Source organism: Nuphar pumila, chromosome 5, assembly GCF_984573655.1.
Source record: "Nuphar pumila chromosome 5, dmNupPumi1.hap1.1, whole genome shotgun sequence".
NCBI lineage: Eukaryota > Viridiplantae > Streptophyta > Magnoliopsida > Nymphaeales > Nymphaeaceae > Nuphar > Nuphar pumila.
The window spans coordinates 57,897,883-57,925,391 of record NC_143253.1 but is presented as its reverse complement, the minus strand read 5'-3'; positions in this window follow the sequence as shown (position 1 = coordinate 57,925,391).

Genomic DNA, 27,509 nt, shown 5'->3' with positions numbered 1-27,509 from the left:
AACGTCGAAACTGTAGAAGACGTAGCGTCAGAAACCAGTCCAGTACTGCTTGAAGTCGTCGACCGTGACAGAGATTTGCGCACTTCGCCAAACTCTCCCCAGTACTCACCAGCACCTCATTCTCATTCCCCTCAGTACGTGCCAGCTTCTCCTCCTCTATCTCCAATGACGAATGAAGTTCCTGATGTAGGCCCCAAGATAATTTGGCGTATATCACTGAATTCTCCTCAATACACACCAGCATCTCCTCCTCAACCTAAGCGGAGAGTGAGAAAAAGAACATGGATTAGATTTCCATGCGGTATTTTAGTAGAAATACATGTGGAGTAAATCTGAACATTTACTCTAAGATCCATGGATGAAATCCATGTGTTTCATCTTCTTGAAGGTCATTGTGGAATAACATACATGTGGATGTATCTTTATATTAAAACAAAATTTTAATCTACGAAAAATATAGTTTGTCATGTGTGTGCACCATAGTATCATCGATTTTTATTGAAAGACCCATGTTATGAATTAGTTGGGCATGTGAATCTAGAATTTATTTTAAGTATATTGTCATCAAAAATAAAGAAGGAAAACATGTATTGTGATTTGTGTGTTGATAGAACGATTACTGTGTATGTTATTTCCATATTAAACCATAAGTCATGTTGTTGATTTAGTTTAAAACTGGGTATTAAGATGCACGTTCATCCCCTTCAAAGTCTATGTAAAATCTTAATGCAAAGACCTGTATAAGCATGTTTGAATCAATGTCATTGGGAGCTTGTTAATGCTGTCAAAAGCTCACTTCTCAAAGTTGGTTCAAAAGCTGCAAGTCGAGTGCTTCTGAAGCTTGCATCACATGTCATGGTAAAACGCTTTGAAGAATAGCGAGTCATCATGGGTGTACACTTCCAGACTTAAGGATTTGCAATTTTTAATACACTTCTAAACCTGCACCATCGTAATTTCAATAACTGCATTGTGTTTTGTTATATATAAGCCAGAAACATGCATTTCATGACTCTGCTCCCTGCAATTTGTAAATTGCTTAGAAATCAAGCACTATAAAATTTGCAGGTGAGGTTATTTTTTTTATACCAGGCTCTGGCAAGTATTGCACAGACCCACTCTGTGTACTGCGGTGCCCTGCCAGACCCAGTCGAACTTAGTCAGTTGGACTGGATCAGGGCCTAGTCAGTTAGCCATGTGCTGGCAGCCCCTTACAAAAAAAAAGAGTTTTTTTTTTGTGCTGGCTGTCAGACCAGCCAAATCCAATTCTGCTGACCTGACAGGCCGAGCCTAGTGGGCGGGTGAGCCCAGCCGAGTAGCCAACTGGGCATGTTTTAAAAAAAAAATATGTATGTGTGTTGTGTATTTTAAACTTTTAAAGTTTTGTAAGTCTGTATTCTAAAAACGTATTGAGAATACAAACATGATTCATATGTGATTGTGTGTTGAATGTATGCATAAGTGAGGGTTGACTTAGCATATGAAATGCTTGTAAACTTCCATATATGTATTTGGTATTATAATCAGCCTTATACGTGTGAAAGGAGGATATGTTCCATCTTCTCGTTTTTTATACATCATGCTGAATTAAAGCAATAGTTCAAGGTTGCGTCTTAGGTGTATGCATACACTAAATCGATGCATTTAGCATGTGCATCATCACTTGAATGTTCACATGCTTGATTAAAATTTGTACAGCATGGAAGCATGCATGTGTTATGAATGTGCGAGTACAAGCATGCATTGGGTATGAATGTGTGTATTGAATGGAAGCATGCATTTAACTTGGATAAGTGTGTGCTGCATATGCTTATGAATGTTATTATTTCATGCATATCTTAAAAGTTTTCATACATGAATGTGCATTGAAAAGCATGTGAAAGTAATGCATAGTGGCATGCGATTGATGATTTTTGCATATGAATGCATTGATAATCAAAGGGATCATCCTGGTCTATGTAATCCTTTGGCATGTGTCGCTCTCTATTTAGTTGTTCGTGCATTGCAAAAAAACCAAATGTGATGTTATTGTCTTATTGCACTGTTACATGATGCCACGGGCTGTGGTCCCGTGAAGAGCTTGGCATGCTAGATTGCAAGCTTATGTTATTAATTCTGCATGTTGATTTGCAAATGTAAAATAGATGAATTAATAACAAGATAAAAGAAAGTAAAGAACAATGTAATTTATATTTCCTTGATGTCCCTTCTTTAGTATGTGAATCTTGGATATTGCGGTTTTTGGGAAAATCGTGAGGATACTAAATCTCTATGTGCGTTGTTGTTGCCCCAGAACCTGATATTGAGGTTCTTCTCCTGGCCACGGTTTTAAGGAGAGTCCTCCATTTTGCCTAGGGGTGGTGTGTAGACACAGCTATTGTTTTAGTATACCAAGAAAGTGGCGCCAGTGGATGATGATTTTCATGATGTCCCCGACATTGGATGCTAATTTCCAATGTTTCGATGGATGGTGTTATTTTCTAATATCGGTCGAGGGTTAAGTTTGGAACCTAGTAATAAAATACAACTTGTGTGCTAAGTTACCCTGGTTACGTAACTTGACCTCTGGGATTTTACCTGTTTTGAGTATCTGCGAGAAATGGTAATAATAAAAAAAAGTGGAACTTAAATGTGTGTGCATCCTAATAGGGACATGCATATGAAAGAGAACTTGATTTAAGATAATAAATTATTCATGCATTGCACTCGAATCGTGCAGATTCTTGCTATGCATTAAATCATGCATATTTAGTTGTTTCCTTAATCGTGATATATTGATGAATGCATGATGTTGTTCCTTAATGCATGCTAAATATCCACTACAAGAAACCTGTGGATTAGCGATGACCTAAATTCATCGCTAAGTTGTTTAGCGACGCATATCTTCCATCATGAATTTTTGATGCTAATTCACGACAGAATATATCTGTCGCCAATTTCGTCGCTAAGTAGTGACAGACTGTATCTGTTGTCAGTTTTGTCGCTACGCTGCGACAAAATAACAAATGCCAACATCCATTGCAAGGTCGTTGTTACTATACGATGACTTTGGTTTTGCGACGGATTTATAGTCGTCACTAATCCGTCGCTACATTCAATGCTAATAGTAATTAGTGACAGATATATTTGTCGCTAATCTGTTGCAAACAAGAAAAAAAATTAAAAATATAAATTTGAAAATTAAATATCGAGAAAAAATTTCTCGTGATACAATTTATATTTCTTGTGAATAAAAAATAAAGTACACATCAAATTACATATAAAAGGAAACTAAAACAATTAATCGATCTACTATAAAATTCGCAAGTTCTAATTATTTATAATTCAACATTTACATTTTTGAAACAAAAAGAAGGTAGAACAAATTTAACACATGAATCTAATCATTGCCATTATTTTGTGCGTCCTCTTGTTCATTGTCTTAATCTGTCCCTTCAGCTACACTACGCTGATAATTGCCAGCAACCTACATGAGAAAAGAAAGGTCAGTATTGATAAACAAAATATACTGAAATAAATTATACTCTATATATGATTCTACCATGCTCATATGTGTTCTAAGGCAGTAAAAAAATTGTATATGTGATTCTATCATGCTCATACGTGTTCTAAGGCAGTAAAAAAATAGTATATGTGATTCTATCATGCTCATATGTGTTCTTAAGGCAGTAAAAAAAACTTGTATGTGATTCAATCATGCTCATATGTGCTCTAAGGCAGTCAAAAAAATGTATATGTGATTCTACCATAATCATATGTGTTCTAAGGCAGTAAAAAAACTTTATATGTGATTCAATCATACTCATATGTGTTCTAAAGACAGTAAAAAAATTGTTTTTATGATTCTATCATACTCATATATTTGTGCTCTAAGGCAGTAAAAAAACTGTATATGTGATTCTATCATGCTCATATGTGTTCTAAGGCAGGCAAAAAACTGTATATGTGATTATATCATGCTCACATGTGTTCTAAGGCAGTTAAAAAACTTTATATATGATTCAATCATGCTCATATGTGTTCTAAAGGCAGTAAAAAAACTTTATATGTGATTCTACCATACTCATATGTGCTCTAAGGCAGTAAAAAAACTGTATATGTGATTCTACCATCTCATATGTGTTCTAAGGCAGTCAAAAAAACTGTATATGTGATTCTACCATGCTCATATGTGCTCTAAGGCAATAAAAAAAACTGTATATGTGATTCTATCATGCTCATATGTGTTCTAAGGCAGGCAAAAAACTGTATATGTGATTATATCATGCTCATATGTGCTCTAAGGCAGTCAAAAAAATTATATATGTGATTCTACCATGCTCATATGTGTTCTAAGGCAGTCAAAAAAACTGTATATGTGATTCTACCATGCTCATATGTGCTCTAAGGCAATCAAAAAACTATCTATGTGATTCTATCATGCTCATGTGTTTTAAGGCAGGCAAAAAACTGTATATGTGATTCTACCATACTCATATGTGCTCTAAGGCAGACAAAAAACTTTATATGTGATTCTATCATGCTCATATATGTTCTAAGGCAGTAAAAAACTGTATATGTGATTCTATCAAGCTCATATGTGTTCTAAGGCAGTAAAAATATTATACTGAAATATTATATAAAAGGTCAGTATTGATAAACAAAATATATTGAAATAAATTATATGCAATGCACCTAAGTTAAGGCAATCAAAGTTATATGAAATCTAACGACATGCAATACATCACATGAAACTTTCATATCTGAGAAGCACCTGCAAACGAAGCTCCCTTGTTCTGCAAAAAACTGTTGAACTCATCCCGGAGAACGTTGACAATTGTTTCGTGAAAGTAGTCATGCATTGTGTCCTTAACAATCTGGCGTACATCATCTCAAGAATCAGTCGTATGCTTGGAGCTGATGTTGATGGGAGAAGTCTCTAAGCCGTGACTAGAGGAAGCAACGACTGGTGAGGTATTCATATTACTCCCAAACCCGAACACACGACCCTTTTTGGGTTCACCTGCTGCAGTCACTCATGCTGCAGGATCAAAAGGCGGATGTTGAGTGGAGTCATCGCCATATCTTTCTACCATCTATTGCTCGTATGACTCCTACAAAATAATGTTTATAATATGAATTAATAATTAAAAATTACAATGTTTATGATAACTTGTATATTACAATGATTATTAATACAATACATACATACTGTTGTCGTTCTTGCCTTCTCTGATACGAACTCTCCCATGGTCTTATGTTTATGTGTTTGAACAAACACATCCTTGTATGGCACAATGCCTCCTTTTTCTGCTTCCTGTGAAGTGAAATGATAAAAGATTTAGTTAATAGGTTTGCAATAATACTTATAAAATTGATTTGTTTATATATTGATGAGTTACCATTTTCTTCAGGTGGCTCTCAAAAGTCCTAGATCCACCTGTGTGTAGATAGACTTCGGGCATTTTTGCTCGATTTTGTGTTGCCTTCGCTGAGCGGTTTCGAAATGCATCCCCAACCCACTTGTCACACATTGCATCCCAAACATCTGACCTAATAGTATGAGGTCCATAGCCCTTCCACTGCAATGGATCATCTATCCCACCAGATGTTTTTCTTGCTGCAGTCTTCATATTGTGCAGCATGTCTGCAAATCGATTGACAGTCACCTTCTGCCACACCTTCCTTGCATCATGTTCCTTCATCGTAGTCACAAAGTGATTCAAAACCTACAAATATTTTTAGCAAGTTAGTAGACATGACTATAACAAATAATTAAATATAAAACACATTAACTATGACAAACAACTGTATACCGTGAATGAGGACCATAATCTGTCTATCACCTCTTTTGGATACTCTTTCTATTGAACGATCGGTCCTGGTAGATGTTGAAGTAGTGAATTTTGAATATCGCGTACTACTTCTTGTCGCTCGAACCTCGTGCTGCACATGAATTGGTACATAGTAAATATCAATATACAATATTTGTAAGATATGCAATAAGTGAAAACGAAATGGTTATGGTCGATTATCGATATACACTATTCAAATGAGTCTTCTTGTGCCAGACTGAGAAAACCCTACATCCTGTGTTGGCTCTTGACTTGTATGATGAACTGGTGTAGGTGGGTCATGTACAAGCAAAACTATCGGTAAAAAAATACGTTAGAAATTCTCAGAATGCGCATTTCAACTAATCAAGTATCCAATTAGTTAAATGATATACCTGTCAAAGGAGCCCGTAAAGATGAAGGCTGAGACTGACTACCACTAGATGAACGACCACTGTAAGCTCCACGAACCATATTCTAAAAAATAAAAAATGTCATGCAATACATTCAAATTGTTTCAAATCATTCACATCAAGTATTTCAATACATTCAAATAATTCAAATCAAGTATTGCAATACATTCAAATCATTCAAATCACCGGAATACTGCAAATTATTAAAATCATTGCAATCATTGCTCATATGTGTTCTAAAGCAGTAAAAAAAACTGTATATGTGATTCTATCATGCTCATATGTGCTCTAAGGCAGTAAAAAAACTGTATATGTGATTCTATCTTGCTCATATGTGTTCTAAGGCAGACAAAAAACCATATATGTGATTATATCATGCTCATATGTGCTCTAAGGCAGTCAAAAAACTGTATATGTGCTTCTATCATGCCATATGTGCTCTAAGGCAATCAAAAAACTGTATATGTGATTCTATCACGCTCATATGTGCTCTAAGGCAGTAAAAAAACTGTATATGTGATTCTATCATGCTCATATGTGTTCTAAGGAAGTCAAAAAGCTTTATATGTGATGCTATCATGCTCATATGTGTTCCAAGGCAATCAAAAAATTTCATATGTGATTCTATCATGCTCATATGTGTTCTAAGGCAGTCAAAAAATTTCATATGTGATTCTATCATGCTCATATGTGTTCTAAGGCAGTAAAAAAATTGTATATGTGAAGACTCGAGAATACTAGACCTGGATGGGTGGTTCAACATTGTAAAATTAAGGTTGAACAGTATCCAACCTGGAGATTCCTAATGGACATGGAAAAGTCATAACACTTCTAAACCATGTTGTCAGCTGACTTTTATATATGGGAAATGGAAACCTACAAAATACCAAACCTGTTAAATGTAACATGTTATTGGATTTTTATGTATTTCTGGTATTTTTTCAAAATTCAGACCGTACAGATGTGTTCTATATATGTTTCTTTTTATAGGAATCACTTTTTGGAACATTTGATTCTGGATAAGTTTTACTAAGGTTTCAAAAATCAACAACCTACCATTTTCATAAATTTTTTAGACACCAAATACCATTTTTTCATGCAAAATGCATGATCAACTATCAATTTCTAGTAAATCAATGGTGCTGAACACATCTATGGGGTTGGACTTTCAAAGAAAATACTCAAAATCCACTATCATGTTTCATTTAGTAGGTTTTCATATATATATGTATATATAATTGATTTCAATATGCATGTTTCTCCCAAAAGAAAATTCAGCATGCACATCGTTATGGCCATAAGTTCTGACAATAATCAGGAGGAGTTTTTTTACAATTATAGCTCAAAGGTTTGTGAAAAGCCTAAAATTGGGACTAGGACAATGCACAAAGATAGACCTAAGATCCATAATTAATTGGGCATAGTAAATTCGAACTGACAGATACTCATTACCATTGGTATAGAATGAGTTGGTCTTTCTTGGTATCTCTTAAACAAGGTGAGATGTCCTCTACTGCACTGCACAAGCCTTTTCTTTCACTAAAATCATGATTCATACTCATGTTCACCCCGAGGGTTTATGATGCAGGGCTTATAAACGTTGAGTGCAAAAATCTACATTACATTCTGCAAACCATTGTGAACTAATCTATGATAAACTAAAATCTATTGAAAATCAAGGATGATTAGCATAAATTGACAAAAATTACCATAAATAATCAATCCAACCTTTGAACTCTAAAAGTCTCTAAGAATCCCTATATATAAGAAAAGAAATCTATAGAAATTAACCACGCCAAACAAATCTAAATAACAAAAGTTGATCCAAACGGATCTTGTGGACAGTTCTGAATCTTTCTCTAATCTATGACAGTTCATCAATATCCAGTACTTGTTTGTTTCATTTTTGTGCAACCCAATAGCAGTAATTGCATGGCTTATATTAGATCCATAGTCAACATCAAATAGGCTTTAGGTATAGAGTCAAAAGAAAGATAGAATTTCCAGCAATAGAATCTGGCTACTATGCAATTCAATGGCATGTATTACTACACTTTCTGTCATTGGGAGGCATGTCTTCATAATGGGCTATGATCGTCACATGCTTACTAATTTTTGGTAGTATCTCATGTCCCATCAGACACTTTGTAAGGGTAGGTTGCATTTGTTCTTAGCTCACTAGTTGGTTGCATAGATGGGCCAATTGTGTCCATTGTATCCATCACTGCAACACTTGTCTTTATCATGAACACCACAATTCACTAGTTGTTGCTCTGACAGACAGATCAATTTCTCAGATTTTATCATGCCCCCCTACCACAGTCATGGTAGTGAATACTGATTTTTTATAATTTGAACCTCCATTGGAAAAGAAAAGTAGATGGTAGTAATAGCATTTTTTTATTTTTACTAGGAGAAACGGCCCCAAGCGCAAAGACAAAGACCTAGCCACGTTGACTCAGCCTATCGTACTTACGGTTGTTGTCCTGTCAACATAAAACTCCGAGGGCTTACCCTCGACTTCAGGGAGTCGCCAAGCTTTAGCTTATGCAAGGGAGTGATGCCCATGGAATTTGAACCTAGGCTGGCTGTCAAACGGCGTAGGCCCCATCCCACTATACCAAACCCCTTGGGTCTAGTAATAGCATTACTTGGTCATGTCAGCAAACTTTTTTTCTTTCAACCTTTAGTAGTTTCAACATCAAACATTTTATTTTTCTTTTTTTTTCTAGATAACTAGAGAAAAACTACTTTGTTAGTCGGGTTCATTCAGGTCAACAAGCAAATAAAAAGCCAGAGAGAAAGAGAGCAAATAAAAAAGATAGGAAAATTTGCATACAACAATTACAAAGGAAAGGTTAGCGTAAACAAAGAGCAATAAACGAAGTATTGAACATAAAAAAACACATCAATATCCAAGAAAAACACACAAATAAAAAGCCAGAGAGGGAGCAAATAAAAAAGATGGGAAAACTTGCATACAATAATTACAAAGGAAAGGTTAACCTAAACAAAGAGCACTAAACAAAGTATCAGATGTGCCTAGCAAGATACTCAAAATGGGTAAGAGCAGGAATGTAGGAAAATGCCAGGAACAAAAAACATCAAAGAGAAAACATTAGTTTTCATCTTCTGTGAAGCAAAAGAAACTTGTTTCGGTCATGTAGATACATCATACATCAATAGAGGAAATAGGCATAACCCTAAATAACTAAAAAACATACAAAGAGCAGATGAGTGAGAGACGAGAGAGAGCACCGAGTGAGAGAATGATTTGCAACCCTAAATTTTGGTCAAATGGGAGCCAAAGCCCCCATATGACCAAAAAAATGAGGTGCATACTCCTCACCTCAAGGCGCACCTTGCCTCGAGGCGTACGCCTCAAGGCTTATGAGGCGTACACCTCAGAGCCTTACACTTTATACTTGTAAAAAAAAACAAGGGGAGAGAGGTAAGTTGTTACTTGAGGACCGACGAGGCGGTGAATGCTGGCGTCGATAGTTTCAACAACACACAGAAAAAGATGAGAAGAAGAAAAGCTTTGCAACAAAGGGGGTTCCTCGAGGGTCTTGGAGGTCTGGCAGGAAGGTTGTCCGACTAAGGTGGTCGCCGACGATGGTGATCGTTGTCGGGGCTTGCCGTAAAACGCAGGAAATGTCGGGTTAGCAGAGGGAGAGACAAAGGGGAGGCCGACGACACTGTCGCCGGTGGCTGAGGTTGCCGACGGCGGTGGTCGCCGAAAAATCTCAAAGAGGGAGAGGGGCGGACAGGAGGATTGGCAGAGACGGGTGGCGAACGTTAGGCTTTAATTTTGGGGAAAATCAGAGAGAGAGGAGAGAGAATTGCATGACTTAGAGGGGCATATATCGAAAAATAGTGATAGATTTGCGACGAGAATATTCTGTTGCCAATTCTGTCGTTAACTAGTGACTTTCATAGCAATGAACAACTTTTGTCGCTAATCCATTGCTAAGTTGCGACGGAGTTTGAGATGATTTTTTTGTTGTCGCTATTTACTGAGGGAGTGGCAACGGAATTTGTCTGTCGCTACTCCATCGGTAATTAGTGACAAATAGTTTTCTCTAGCTAATCCATCGCAAATTTGTGACGAAAAACATCTGTTGCAAATTTCCGTCGCTAATTACATTTTTTCTTGTAGTGATTATTAATGCTTAGATTGTGATCTCTGTTGTTATTAAATGTTTCATCATGCTTAATAAATGTTTTGTATTGCATGAATGATTATTTGAATTATGAATGTGTTATATTTATATCCCTCTAAAATATTGTATGAATCTTATTTATGTTTTTTTTACTTGTTTGATTCATTAGAGGGATTCGTACGCAGAATTTTTTGGATTCTGATACCTGACTTTTTATGTTTTTAGCAACCTTAGATGCCTAGTGGAGAGGACTTGCTTCTTAAAGGAGTTATGAGGGGACCACACGACTACATAGCAGATTCTTGGGACGACTTGTTTCTTTCTTTTTGCTTTCTTTACTTTTAATTAATTATGTCTCAGACTCTTTACATTTGAATGAGTAAAGTTGGTTTGATTTTAGTTTGGTATGAAAGGTGAGTATAAGATCTCTTGTGGCTGGTTGGTTATCTAATGGTGAGTGGAACTGTAAAGGCCCCGATCTCTGGGATTGTTTCCGCACTTGTTTTTAAAAAAAAAAAAATGCACTTTTTAAGGGGTATGAGTTGGGGTCGTTACAGACAAAGAGCAGATGGATCAAAATCTCCAAGAGAGACAAAGAATACCAATTGGGATCACAAAGAAGTACATATCGAATCAACCTCAAGTACAGAAAAATGACCAGATTTCACAACAGAGAGCAATAAAATCAAAGGAAAAGAAGAGAATGGTGGGTGGAAGAGGTATGGTTACGCTACCTGGAGCATGACGCCAAAGACGACGACGATGAAGCCGGCGTAATCGATGGGGAGGTCCTGCGGAGAGACCACTAGAGGGACATACTATTTCTCCGTAGACGGCTACCTCGAGTCGGAGGCCATCATTGACGATGAGTGTGACATCTCTCTCCTTCTCAAAAGTGGCACAGAAGAAGCGCTCAGAGGGATCTTGAAAGAAAGGAGGAAGGAGAGAGGGAGGTGGCCCACGTAAAATGAGAAGGGATGACTCAAAGGCATACGTAGGGAATAAGTAGTAGCAGTGATCAGTTGCCACCTATTGACTTGTGACGATTTTCTCCCATGTGAGGAAAAGAGAACCCTCTTGAGATGAGGTTTTCTCAATTTTAAAATGTCCATCATACTTTTAATATTTTTAATCAAATAACCTCGTTTGCTTATTTTTTTTAATACATTATATTAAAATACACTTTAAACATCTTTAACATACATTCATTAAAATATAAATATACACTTCTCAAACCTCTTCAAACCTACATTCAAATATAAACATACATTTCAAAAATACATTCAAATATCTTTTTCAACCCCTCAAACATTCAACTTCAAACATAAGTTCAAATATAGACATGCACTTCATCTTCTTCAACTCCTTCAAATATTCAACTTCAAACATACATTCAAATATAAACATACACTTTAAAAAATAAATATGTTTCTTCAACCTCCTTAAGCATTCAACTTCAAACATACATTCAAATATAAACATACACTTCAAAAAACAAACATACATCATATACAACCCCTCTCCTACATCCTCCCTAAAATTGCAACAAGCACACTTTAAAAAATAAGCATCCATCATCTCTAACTATACATCCTCTCCAAACTAGATACAAACTCACTTCAACGATAATTTGATAATTCAAAAAAATTTTGTTGAAAAAAACAATTATGATAATGTTAATGATGAAGATAGCAGTATGACTTACATATATTTTAATCACATTATGATTCAAGACTTGATAATGCTTTCATCCTTTCTTACACTTCTATGAGAATCTGGAAAAGCATAAAGATAATATTAACAAAATATCTTGTCACATTCATCATTCAAAAGTATGGAGAAATTGATGGGGATGTAAATCATAGGATAAAGGTTGGGTGGATGAAATGGAAAAGTGCAACTGGAGTGATGTGCGATCGTAGAATGCCATTGCGGTTGAAGGGAAAGTTTTATAGGACGACTATTAGACCTGCTTTACTATATGGTTCGGAATGTTGGGCTGCCAAGAGACATCATATTCAAAAAATGAGTGTAGCTGAGATGCGGATGCTTAGATGGATGTGTGGAAATACAATAAAAGATAAGATTCAGAACGAGGAGATACGTAAGAAGGTAGGTGTTGCACCCATTGAAAATAAGATGTGAGAGAATCGTTTACGGTGGTTTGGACATATTCGGCGAAGGCCTAATGATGCTCCAGTTAGAAGGTTGGAGAAATGGGAAAATATATTAGTTAAAAGAGGTCGGGGTAGGCCTAGGAAGACTTGGATGGAGATGATAGGAAAGGATATGAATGCTTTGAACCTCACCGAGGACATGGCATTGGATAGAAATGATTGGAGGAAAAGGATTCATGTGGAAGACCCCAAATGAATTTCTTTTTTGGTTCATATCGCTGACCCCAATGGTTTTGGGATGAAGGCGTAGTTGCTGTTGTTGTTGTTGTATCTTGTCACATTCAAGAAGATATCAACTTTAATTCAATATATATACATTAAATTAATTTATATATATATATATATATTAAATTAATTTATATATATATATATATATATATATATAATCAGTTTCATTATGGTAAAAATTAATACAGGCCAAACATCTTCAAACATACATCCATTCAAATATAAACATATACTCCAAACATCTCTTCTAAAAAAAATAAACTTAGAGAATAAGAAACTTACTCTCATATGATACTTTTGTAGGTATGAAGACGATCCAATATTTTATAAAATGCACTCACCATCGGTTTCTGTCCATCTATTTCAATCTGCAAACAACTTAAGAATCTATTAGATTAAACATATTTAGCATTATACTATATAAAAAATAAACTTAGAAAATAAGAAACTTACCCTCGTATGATAGCTCTGGAGGTAGGCTTGATAGTTACTGAAGTCTTTCATTGCTTGACTTGGTTATGACGCATGAAAGTTAGTATGGTTGTGGTGATGATATTTAGATTCAATTGCAACCTTTATCTTTCATGAAATTATGCATCATAATATTTATCATTCATCCTTTGAATCATCGTGGTGTAACAGCATGATATCTTCATCGATGGTGCATGGGGGTAATGAATTAACCCCTTCGCAATCGTCTAGTTGATACATATTGTTGTCATGTTCTTCGTTCTGTTCAAATGAAGATGGTAGAATTTCGTACACAGTTTTTGGTACTATCTTTTGCGCTATATATATTTTTCTCTTTGTGGGGTCTCTAATATAAAATACTTGCATAGCTTAAGAGGCTAAAATAGGTGAGACATGTTGGCACATATAAAGTATTTATCCTTACGTATATACCTATTATCAAACTAATCACATCTAAATGTATACACCCAATTTGGTCATATATATTTAAATTCAATAATATCTTTTAGAACACTATAATAGTGTACATTAGGTTCTCCTATATAGCCTTCACAAATAATCATTACCATATTGTTCTGAGAACTACGATCTTCACTGTGAGACTGTGTATAAAACCTGATTCCATTTATATCACAAGTTTGATAGGACTGTGATTCACGCTCAGATCCTCTTACGAGAAATTATAATTCTGAAAAAGCATTCTCGTGATTCTATAGAAACCAACTTGTGAACTCGTGGTCATGTCGTATTGTTGCTTTCTGAACATTATTGCACAAGCTATGGATTATTTGTTTGTATTTTCTTAGATATGGCTTACATTCAACACAATTGTTGAGTACATACTAATGAGCTCTCGCACGTTCCAAATCTGAAAGTACAAGTGGTAAATTGTCTTTGGTTTTCACACAAATGTCATATGAGAATACATACAAACCAGGTGTCTTTGTCATGTTGGGCCTATCATCATGCCAGTCCCGATGGTTAAATGTAGTATTAATACCACTAAGATACATTGAACAAAATGGTGTATATTCTGTTGAAATATATGCCTGTGCAATAAAAACTTTTGCTCATACTTTGTTCATCATAGTTCTATTTAATCTACCAAAGAATCTCTCGATCAGATACATCCAACGATATTATGTTGGTTCTGCAAGTTCGGCCTTATGTGGTAGATGATTGGCTAGTGCACTATGATTGCAAAAAATATGAGTGAAAATATCTTTTCTAAAGTGCATAAAATTACTAGAATATTTTTCTTCATCTTTGTTAAAGTATTTCTTCTCAATGTTTTTGCATACAATGGTCTGAATATGTCGCTCAGAAGGATTAGAGGCATGTTGATTGTCTTTTTTAGATATACATAAATTGCAATAGAAAGTAGGCATTGGAAGAAGACGTGGCTATCATGACTCTTTACTCTAAAAAATTTAACATCATTTATGTTTATGCATCACCCAATGTTAGATGTGTAGCCGTTAGAAAACATCATATCCTTCAACCAATCAAAAAACTCCTTATGTGTACTCGATGGAGGCAGATTATACGACAATAATACTATGAGCCACATGTTGTATAACAGACTCATATTTTTGAATGGATTAAAATCATCGCTTGCCAAGCCGAGACGTACATTGTGAGGTTTTGTCATAATAGATATATGTTCTCTGGCAAACTCCTTCCATACTGCAGAATCTGATGAATAGATTAGTATGTTCTCATCACTTGCACGTCGGGTCTTGTGCCACTTCACATTTTATATTGTTTTTGTTGTCATGAACAAGCACTACAATCTCAGATTTACAAAAAAATATCATAACACTTTTTGAGAAACTTTTATTCATTTGCCTTTATGTGCTTTCCATCTTAAAGCATTGCCCTTTGGGCACATTTCTTTCTTATTATGTCTTCCCAAAAAAGCACGTAGTCATTCACGCATGCATATATCTTCACGTAACCAAAGCCAGTGTGATTGACAAATTCATTTGCCTTGTAGTAAAAGTTTGACAATCTTTTTCACTCTAGCAATGCCTCCTTTAACAAATCAATTGGCAGGTCAAACAATTTTTTGCTCCAATTATTTATTGATTTGATATGTAACAATTTGAGAATGAAAGCTACTTTTGTTAACTTTGTATAGCCTGAATATAGATCGCTCTGAGCACCACCCATTAAGTCTTTAAGGGGCGTGTGTTCACCATCATCATTTGGAGTTGAATCCAATATTGTCCTCATAATTATGTCGTTCAACATTTCTTCGACTCGATCATAAACTTTTGTTGTATCCTTGCTCTCATCATGATGTACATGCACAACTTCATCTACGTAGGTTTGGGTCATACTCACATGGGACTAAATATATTTCATAGTAGAACTACATCCAATCAAGTGTAGTTTGATCAATGGTATAACTTTATATTTTTTATTATTAGAGTCCTGACATAAGCATCGCATTCTACCAGTAGAATCTACATGAGCACATGACAATTTAATGAATCGATCAATTCCAAATGTATAAGGTTCAGAACTTCTATTATGAAAGTGTATCCATGATTTATCCATATTCACAGACGATGACCCCACTATATTCAACAAGAGAATCTTTGATCAATGACATTTACAAATAAAAACATAAAATTCTAAAATTCTAAAAAATGCCTATAAAATTATATATATTAATGAGTCATTAGCATATGAGAACTGAAATATGAGAACTTAAATATGAGAACTAGAATGTGAAAACTATAATATTGTAAACTCATTTGTATTACATTATAAAGGAGTATCAATGGAAATAGACTTGTGTGACACGCATTTAACATGAATATGCTCAGTACAATGCACCCAAATAGGCTAATATTGTGAACATAATAAGTTTACTCTAGATCAACTTATAATTTGTGCATGCAGATTTGCATAACGCGTCCCATTTTCTAACCCATTGATAACTTGCTTCTATATGATGCGTTAATGCTGTAGACATGAACACAGAGTCATTTTTATGAAGTTGTTCAATATGACTAACATGTCTTAATTTTTAAATACAATTGACTGTAGCAATAAGCAAACCCTTTGTAACCCCTTTATAACTGGCATGCGTTAGCATGGATACGACTATACACATGGAGATACATCCATTTTTATAAGGTTTTTCAGTATGCCTTGTATACAAGAAAATACCAAGCAATAATGGAATATGTGTGTGACCTATGCTTCCATTAATCATTATGCATGTGGACTCGAAAGAACTATGAATATAATTGAAAAAGTAAAGAAAAAAGTAATTGAAAAGTAAATAAAAAATATATGAAATACACGACATACATGTTTTCATGCTATTTACAAAAAAAGTAAATAAAAAAAAAATCCTAAGCCCAACCAAACATCATTCATAATTTCATATATATGTTAATTGAAAAAACCACCCTAAAATTGTAAGTTTCTAACTAAAATTAAGTATGTAAAATCATGTTTAATGTTCATTGAAAAGAAAAAACACAGAAAAAAACATTCATTTCATTTAAAAAATAAAAAAAATATTGTTAATTAGAAAATTTACAAAAAAAGCACAACCCAACCCAGGCTAAGTTTGACATAGTGGAACCCAGTCAGGGTTGGGTTCAACACTTGCGGCAACGAGGGAAGAAGAAGAAGAAGAAAGAGAAGAGAAGGAGGAAGAGAGAGAGAGGGAAACCTTCGAGAGGGAGGCTGGGGTATGGTGGTGTCACCCAAGTAGGGAGGAGGGAGGCCGGGGTCTGACAACGTCACCCGAGCAAGGAGGAGGGATGATAGAGAGAGAGAGTTTTCAAAAGGGCTTGTCAAGCCCTAATTATAGACTCAAAGAGTAAAACCTTATAATGATGACATTTATATATCGCCTTTATTGATATTTAAGGTCGACATTATTGACCTTTAAATATTGTCATTAAAGTGGTTTTAATGGTAATATTTAACAATCAAACAATATTGTCGTTCAAGACGTATCTTTAACGATGACAATTGTCACTGTTATAGGTATGTTTATAACAGCGACATGTGTGTCGTAGTTTATCAATAGTGGCAGCATTTATTACCTCCATTAAAGCATCTTCGCTATTGACCCTCATCCTCGTAGTGGCCATATAATGTCATCGTTATAAACATACTTATAATGGTGATATCTAAGGTCGCCAGTATAGGTCTTTTTATAATGGTGATATAGTTATTGGCCATATAATGTTGTCGTTATAAACATACCTATAACGATGATATATATCTTAAGGCGGCATTATAGATATGTCCATAATGACGACATTTGTTCGGTGTCAAGGCATTCACGGGGAATTCTAAAATGGCCATTATTGCTTAGCTAATAAGGCGACTTTTTATGTTGCCGTTAAAGAGTCGCCGTTATATAATTGTTTTTTTTTTTAAATGTCTCAACAAACAAGTATTTGGTGTAGTGGCTAACTCAAGTTTTATTTTAGAGATGTCACGAGTTCAAGCATCATTGCAAACACATTCTATTGACAGTCTTACGGTCAAACTTCTAAAATAACAGTAAATTAGTAATTTTTTCTCACGAGTTGTAGGACATGGAGACCTAGAAAAGTGATTTTGGTAGGATATCCATGCACAATAGGAAGAGAGGCCGATATAAGGGAGATGTCTTGAAAGTACCATCCCATGTATTCCCTTGGACAAACTGAGTTCTGCCATTGAGCGTAATAAGAGTCGATGCATCGCAACTTCATTTCCTGAGAGCAACCAGGAGTAACGGGATGTGCCAACATTGACGCACTGTAGCATCTGGTGAGGCTGCGAATTTAAAGGCATACAAGGGACTGTTCATTGGGCCAACAGTCTAACCAAAAGGATCTATGTGCACCATTACCCGGTACTCTACAGATATACTCCATGAACACTTCCCAGGCGCCACACCAGCCTTTCCACGTAGGCGAGGGAGTAAGATGTAGTTGGATTCCATTTCCAGGCCTGCTGATGTTGAGAATATTTGGTTTTGAGATACGTTCTCCAATCATGCTCGCTTGTCGCTAGGGACCACCACCATTTCGCAAGTAGCACCAAGTTGCCTTCATTTAGAGATTTGATCCTGAGGCCACCCTTTTTCCCGAAGTGTAGAGACCTGCTGCCCAACATACAAGTGTAGGTTTGTACGCGTCTGTATTGCCATTTTCAGGAACTTATGCGCCGTATATTCATTATGTTTTTCCACTTTCTCGACGTGTAATCATAGGGGGCAGAGCCACGTTGCAAGGAGGGTGGGCACGTGCCTAGCCTTACCTGTAGAAATCTCTCAAGGGGGATATGGCCGCTTAATACATGGGCCCTGGCTGGGTCTGACCCAAAGGGGGTCGGCATTCCCCAATTCCCTCTCCCCCTTGATTATGTCCTAATCTCCCTCTCTCTCCAGCCCTCCCTGCGAGTCTAGGTTGCGACCCCACCTGTGGTTCCCTTGCCTCCCCTCTCTCTCTCTCTCTCTCTTCCGCCCTTTGCCCTCTTTGCGAGATCGAGATGCCATTGCCTCCGTTGGTCTGCCCTCTGGCTATTTGTTGTTCACACAAGTTCTCTCTCTCTCTTTCTATGAAACTACCACTACAAGGATAGGAGGGTCAATAGCGGTGACTCTTTAATGACGACAACAAAAGTCACCGTTAAAGAGTGCTGTAATAACGACATATTTTTGTTTTCGCTACTTGCTGGGTACAACAGCGACATAAATATATGTTCGTTAAATGTGTTTAATGGCGATATTATCTGGCCATTAAATATTATCGTTAAAATACTATAGCAACAATATTTAACAGTCAATAATCTCGCTGTTAAAGATCAATAACGATGATATATAAATATCATCGTTATATGGTTTACTTTGTAATAGCGACCTTGTATATTGCCGTTAATAAAATATACTTGTTATAGATCAATAATAGTGACATTCTTGTGTCGTTGTTATATGGTGTACTTATAGACTCTATAGCGGCGACATTTATGTGGTCGTTATAGAGTTTGTAATTAGGGCTTGATGGGCTCTTTTTAAAATTTTATTCTTCGGCTCTCTCTCTCTCTCATGGCCTCCTCCTATCCCGACCTCAACAGACGGCGGCACCTCTTCTCCTCCTCCGGCTGCTGCTTCTTCTTTGTTACTTTTTTTCTTTTTGTTATAGTGGTGGCATATGAGATTGAATTATGGTTTTTTATTTAGGTTAAATCTTTTTAATCCATTTGTTTGTGTGGAGAGATTGGTTGTGATCCTATTTGTAGGTTGGCGTAATTTCTTCGTCCCTAGATCTGTTTGATCTTCCAACGCATTGTCGATATTGGGGCAGGATTACTTGCGGCAGGAGAGAAAAGAAAGAAAGAAAAAAAAGAGGCTTGGCCCGAGTCTCTTGAGCACGTAACCGAGTCACATGCCCGATTGAACCCATGCCCTCGACCAGGGGGCCTTGAACTCGGCAACGGCATAGATCGCTTACCTGATTCAAGTCATTCCACTCAGGAACCGTCAGGCATTTTAGCCCAAAATCCCAGAACGAGTTGTGTGAAAAAAAAACCGAGGAATTTTTAAGGGGGCACTGATGGAAGCCTCTTTTCCTTTGAAAGAGGCACTTTTGGGGTAAAGTGCTTTCCCAGGGGAAGATCAGGTTACGAACCCAAGAAAGGAAAGCAGTTTTTTTTTCATCTAATTACGTGGGTCCCACCATATATTTCTTACCGACATGTTTGTTTCAACAGGGAAGAGACCCCGATTGAGCGCCCTCTTCCTTTGTGTGGTTGTGGTTCCTTTCCTATTGGCTATCATGATGGGTCATTGATCGTTGGAAATGTCGTTAAGCAAAATTCTGGGTTTTCATTTTTGCGTCTGCGTGCTACGCAATCATTCGCATTATGATGCATTGTGTTTATGGCGACCACCCACTTTGCAACAGGCGTCACTGCTGGGACAATTTGAGATGCTAGTGGGCGATGGAATCGATAAGTATGAAATCGTGAGAGAAAATAAAATTTTTTTTTTGGGGGTTTGTTTACATCTTATCCCTGTTTCTGTGTTGTTCTGTTTGTAGCATGTTGCACCTGTTTTTCTGTTGCCCAAAATTCTAGTCAGATCCTAGATCCAGACCATGGGAACGGTATTTTTGGAATAAGATGCTGCAGTGTATGGTGGTTTTGTTCTTAGTCTTGGTTGTTTTCGATCTAAGTAGTGTGGAAATGACAAGTACTTTAATACGGCCCCAAATTTCTCCTCACAAATAAGTACTTGTATGGTTTCATTTAGTTCTTCTAGGTTACTGGTTCCCAAGCGGTGCTCATTCAACTTCATTGCAAATTATCTTACTTAGGACATTAATTCATGAGTTTTGGCTAGATTATAACATGGATTGCAATTTATGCATTATTTTCTCTTTAAATCCATCAACATGGTTCTTTGTTATGAACATTTTGATTCATGAGATTGGAAAAGTATTTGGTTATATTGCTTTTGCATTCATATGTCATCTTGGCTTTGTGAATGCCAAGATGGTTTTTAGTAAATTATTGTTGCAGAGAAGTTGCTTCTGTGATGTGGGGTTTGTCTTATAGTAAATATATATAGTGCAGTCTCTCTTTATTGTGTTTATGTTTATCAATTATTTTAATTGGCTCTTCTTTACATGCATTTCAATTTTTAGCTTAATTGCTTCACGGGTTTTTTTTGGGCATTTTTGACCAATATAATCAAGGTTTAATTTCATAGGTTTTATCATTCATTCTAACTGTTTGATTACTTGTCTAAACGAGTAAAGGCCATTGTTGGTGGCTTTGAATGGTTTCATGGATGTGAGTTATCTCTTTTTTATATTTTTACTTGCTTGTTACAGGGTATAAAAAATTGAACTTTTAAAAATTCAGAAAATAGAAAATCAAAAAAATTAAATTTTTGGATTTTCATCCAAATAGACCCTAACATTTTATCTGAGCATTCTAATCCTAATGTGTGTGTACGACTTGCAATTTTTCAGTATAAATTCTGAATAAAATTAACAAGACATTTACCGGTAAAAATAGAATTTTCACTCAGAATGAGAAACGAATCAATTTCTACGAACCAGTTATACTTAGGATATTCGTCGCGTTACGAATATATGCTCAAATACTCTGAAAGTCATAACTTCCTACTTGTACGAAATCAAGAGATTTTCTCGAGCCAACTTTCTTAATTACGTCAATACGAAGGGAATGGCGTACTCAGAATTTTTTGAAAAAAAAATCGCCGAAAAAGTCAACATTTTTGTGGGACCCACGAGAATCTTGGCGGGACCAACGAAAATATTCTTCAAAAAATATCTAGAATATTCTTAAAATATTCTATAGGATATTTCAAGGAATATTTCATAGCATATTCCATGGAATATGCCTTCTAAAAATCTATAAATAGGAGAGCTCTCTCTCTCTCTTCTCATAAAAATTGACCCCCTCTCTCTCTCCTCCTTTCTGAACCTCTCCTACCTAGTCTAGCACACCTGACCTAGTCTGAGCCTGCCTGATCTGGTCCTAGCCTGCCTAATCTGGTCCTAGCTCACCTGACTTGGTCCAAACTCAGTTGACTTGACTTGAACCTGGTTTGGTTTAAAGTCAAAGTCAAGGTCTTTTTTGGTCTAGATTCTAGTTTGATTTTTTGAACCTAGACTTAGCCTGCTTGGGCTAAGACCGAACCTGCTGAACCCAGTTGACTTGGACCGAACACAATTTGGTTCAAATCACTTAGGTTGAGCAACTTGACCTGCTCTACCTCTTTCTCAACTAGGTCAACCTCATCTGACCTAGTCTGACCTCTCGAAGGAAGGCTCGAAGCAGAAGGAGCAACCCAGAGTCGTTTCTTCCACGATTTGAAGTAAGTTCGCTTCATTGATCCATCTCTTTCAAGTATTTGTTTGTTTGTATATAGCATATACTTTCTGTAGTATCTGACTCTAGTTCTTGGTTGAGCTCTTTGGGATACTTCAGTGTTCAATTGTTTGCCTTGTAACTATCGTCGGATATATATGTTGAATACGCAGTATATGCGTTCTTAAAAGTGGTATCTTACCCTAGTTCTTGGTTGAGCCCTTCGAGACACTTTGATGTTTACCCGCTCGCCTCGTAACTCTCATTGGATGTCAAACTTCATGTATATATCGTCTGGTAACTGTCATCGTATTTTATCGCCAAGGCCTTGTAATTTACCTTTGTCGTCGCATCGTATGATGCCAAGACTTCCTGCTTTTTGTAATTTTTTATTAATGCACTTTCGATTATGCATTTACATTACGTCGTCGCATTGAAAGACGCCAAGGCTCCTGCTTTCTGCAAATATATATGTAGAATGTTTCATTTAGTTACACACCCTAAACAATATGTATATGCATTTCATTTACGCAGCCGCCATATAAAGCACATGCTTCTGCTTATATTACGTATATGGCACGTAAATGAGCGTTCAAATAGAGATCAACTCCAAATCGCCAATGTGATTTCCTTACCGCTCCTCGTTCAAGATTTTGCTTGACGAATGAAGCCCCTATTGGAAAGGCTTCATTTTTTGGCAAAATGCTCTTTTCGTAAATACTAAGTCATTTACGTATGACTTGGCTATGACCCAAGGTTCCAAACAACCTTGATGGATGCAATATACGCACAACGATGCACATCCATTTCTTGAGTTAAGCGTAATAATTTTTCACCAAAGAGGGGAGATGTCGCTGAAATGGATAAAGGAAACACACACTTTCTCCGTCAAAGAAAGGAAGTGTTGTAGAAATTTTTGAAGAAGCTAAAAATAGCTCAGAAAGACCGTAGCAGGATACTTCGTCATATAGCAGAGTGTTACCCAGTTCATGAAATGCTTTCTACAACGTAGAAAGGATCGTCGCAACACTGCCGATAGAGCATGGGATGTGCTGACGAAATGGTTGGCAGAAGAGCTGTCAGAACTGATTGAACGACATAATGATGTCCATTGTTGGAACGATGCCAGAATGGCTCGTCTCCCAAATACTTGTAAGGGCACCTTACTCGTAAGGGCCGCTGAGCCAGAGTAGAGGTTATGCATTGACTATGTGTGGACTCGTTGCATAAAATACGACGAGCAATCGATCTATTTAGATTGAGTCATATGCATGCTCATTAAGAACGGTTACACAACCAGACTCGTAAGGGCCGCAAAGCCAGAGTGTGTTGTTTTCACCCGGAATAAGTGTGATGCTCGTGATGGCCGCAGTGCCGAGAGCGGTGTTCAGCATGCATATGAATAAGACTTAAGGTCGCATATACCCCGCGGTTGAAACTCATGTTAGGGGTATCCCCCTCAGTTAATGACTGAGTTGGGGCATACTAAATGGGGTCGGGTACATACTCCCGTAGTGCTGAGGCACGGGCTGCCTAAATGACATGCAATATCTGACCAAGTAATCGTAAGACTGGCAGACCCCTTCAGGAATTATGCTCACTGTGGAATGACAGTGATGATACAACCTTGAGTGACATGTATTTTACTTTGAATGTGATAGAGTCCACGATGGCCTCAGTCACTCATGGGTTTTGAGGTCGTGGTTATCCTTAAGATCTAAGGATTGAACCCAACTACTGCAAGTAGAGCATGCATCCGAATATGGGCCTAGTAGCGTTCTCCCGGTTGAAACACACCGCCCTACTATGGATAGGGTCAACAGGCCTCTGGGGTATCTAAAATACATGGAATAATCAACCCCCAAAATGTTGAGTTGATGCCCGGACAATTGCTTCGCCTGCGTACCAAGGGTGGAAGAGGTTAAATATCGAAACAATGCATTGGCTCTAGGTTCAGCAATACTTGAATGTATGAGTGGATGGACATTGTTGAGTCAGTCCTGCATAACCTTTGTGAAGGTGTCATGATCGGTATACGACTGGACCAACTCGGCAAAGACCCGTGTTGTATCCGCACGACTAAGCGAAGCTCAAGAAGCTATCATTAGATGCGTGGGATACGGATATGCCAAGTATGAAGACTTGAGCTAGACAAAATCTGATTTGTACTGTAAATCGTTATTCTCTAATTTGATTTATACTGTAAATCGCTACTCTCTGATCTGATTTTTACTGTAAATCGCTACTCTCTGATTTAATTTCTACTGTAAATCACTACTCTCTGATCTGATTTCTACTGTAAATTACTAATCTCTTATCTGATTTTTATTATAAATCGCTACTCTCTGATTTGATTTCTACTGTAAATCGCTACTCTCTTATCTGGTTTCTACTATAAATCACTACTCTCTGATTTAATTTTTACTATAAATCATTACTCTCTTATCTGATTTTTACTGTAAATCACTACTCTCTGATTTGATTTCTAGTGTAAATCGCTACTCTTTGATCTAATTTTAACTATAAATCGCTACTCTCTGATTTGATTTTTATTGTAAATCTCTACTCTCTTATCTGATTTCTACTGTAAATCGCTACTCTCTTATCTGATTTCTATTGTAAATCACTACTCTCTCATTTGATTTCTACTTTAAATCACTACTCTCTTATCGGATTTCTACTATAAATCGCTTCTCTCTGATTTGATTTCTACTGTAAATCGTTACTCTCTTATCTGATTTCTATTATAAATCGCTACTCTACTTAGTTTGACATTGCCATCATTATCTCTGTTGTAAATCATTATTCTCTGCCTACTCAATTCGATGTTTACACCCTCGTATCATGATGAACAATAAACAAAATATTGATTTTTCTGGTAGTTCAACTATTTCTCACGAACAGACGAAGACAAAGGGTTCTCCGACGATAATAGATGACGACGACGACAAAGGGTGCTCTGGCGGCAATAAACAATGGCAAAGGGTGCTCCGACAACAGCAGACGACAACAAAGGGTGCTCTGGCGACAACAGATGATGGCAAAGGGTGCTCAGACCCGAGAACACGCACCTGCGTGTTCTAGGGAGGAACATATAACCTGCTTCGCTAATTTGGATATGTATCAACAGAACATTGATAAAAGAAATATAAATCAATTTTATTTGTATTGGCCAAAATTAACAAAATTCAAACCTTAAATTGTCCAACCTATTTAGTATACAATTGACATAGAAAAATAAATAGATTACAACAAATTGAGAAAAAGTTACAACAAACTCTAAATAAATAAATAAATTCACTACATACATGTAACTGCTTGTTTTACACTAATCACTACAAGAAAAACAACTTTTACTGGTGCACCCCATAAAGATGCTATTACTGGCCTAGAAATAAACTGCACCACATAGAAGGTTTTCTCTGGTGCAGCTCCAGCATGCACTAGTAACAAAAATGAGTTTCTCTGGCGCAACATTAGATTGTGCTAGCAAAAAAGCCTTGTTTTTGCGCCAAACAATTCCTTCCCTTCTTTCTTTTTTTATGCCAAACATTTTTCGAGAATCTTTTCTCTCTCTATCTCCTGAAATTCTGCAAACACACAAGAAGAATAGGGTGTCTCGTGAATATGCAAACGCACAAGAAAAAGAAGAGGGTGTGTCGGCCTCTCTCTGATAACTGGAAGAAGAAGAAGCACGAGAAGAGAGGGCATCTCGTGAATATGCAAATGCACCCCGTACACAGAAGAGGGTGTCTTGGTGGATAAAATCTCTCTCTCTCTCTCAAATTCTATTAGGGTTTTATTTTCTCTATTTTGTTCTTTGAATCTGCCATTGTTATTGTTCGGTTAATCTTGTCTCTTTGATGCTGCAGATGAATCTCATCAGTCCACTCCCACCAGAATAAGAAGAGGTTGAAGGGATCGACAACCTCTTTATTCCATTTGGAAAATCAGATTCAGTTTGTATCATATATTTGTATCTTTTGACGAAGGGTTTGTGCTAAAACTTGTTATACAGGCAATTCGAAAGGTGTGCCTAATATTGATTCCTTGGTTACAATCTTTTGTCTTGGTACATAAGCTTTGACATTCAAATAAGGCTAGATAAGGGTTCTTATAATGGTAATTATGGTTGTTCATCTGCCGCTCTGCACCATCTGAATGTGTATTTTCATTTTGAAATCATCTGCTGATAAAATGTTTGGACAAAAGAAAATTCTGAATCTGATCTACTGATCAAGAAGCCTTGCATTTTTCAGAAAGTTTAATCTTCTTGTGTTGGGAATAGTGTATTTGCAGTTTCTTCATCTGTAAAGGTTTTATCTTAGAATTTCTTTGGAGATCCGTCTATCCTACCAAAGAAATCTGGACACTTAAGACCTAATTAGCTATTCCTTGTTAGCCCGAGCTCACTACTAGTACCAAACGGGACATGGGGCATTGCACCTTAGTCTTTCATGCCCCACCACAAAAAGAATGAATCACGAAGCCCTTTTATTTACAGCAAAACAAATAGAATACTAGTTATGTTTTTCTCTTATTTGGGTTTCTTTATTATTTTCAAGATTTTCAATTGTTTTTGCTCAAGTTTAATATTTCCAATCATGTTACAGGTGGATCATGCTAGTTGTTATGGAAATAGGGAAAATATTTGGATTTTTCACAGCAACATGGAGATTTTTTGCTTGAAGACCATCCTTTTCAGAGCATAAATACTTTTATGCATTATCTTGAACAAAGTTGAACTTGATGACAATGTTAAAAGATAATACTTGGTACTTCCTTTTATGTATTTCAAGTTTGGACATAAGTTTCTTTTCTTGTCAAATATATCAGATGATTAGATTCATGATTTGTCTGTTTATATTTTGAAAAATGGTAAGAGTTTTGGGTTTCTAATATGATATGTTCAAGCTCTCAACTATTGATTGCCTTATACCATACTTCTGCCAGAAGTCCTTGCTCCACCATACAAAAATGGTAAGAGTTTCTTTGAACTTTGTGATACAAAAGTGATAAACCTCAAGGGATGGCCCTCTTGCTTCACTTGGTCACAGGTAGACCATTCTTTGTTGATGGAAACACAATTACATGTTTTGAAGTCCCTTTCTCATTTGTTGAGAAACTATGTTTTGATGATACATGATAAATATGATATGCTTTCATGATGCATATATATGATACATGATAAATACATGATATGCTTTCATGAGATATGATAAATATGATATGCTTTCATATGTGAAACTGAATATGTTATATTATGACAGGATATGATGTGCCATGTATTTAACGAGTATTTGATGCAAGGTTATTTCACTTAAGAAGAGTGAAGACAACTTGATCAAGTGCAACTATTTGATGCAATCATACTACTCT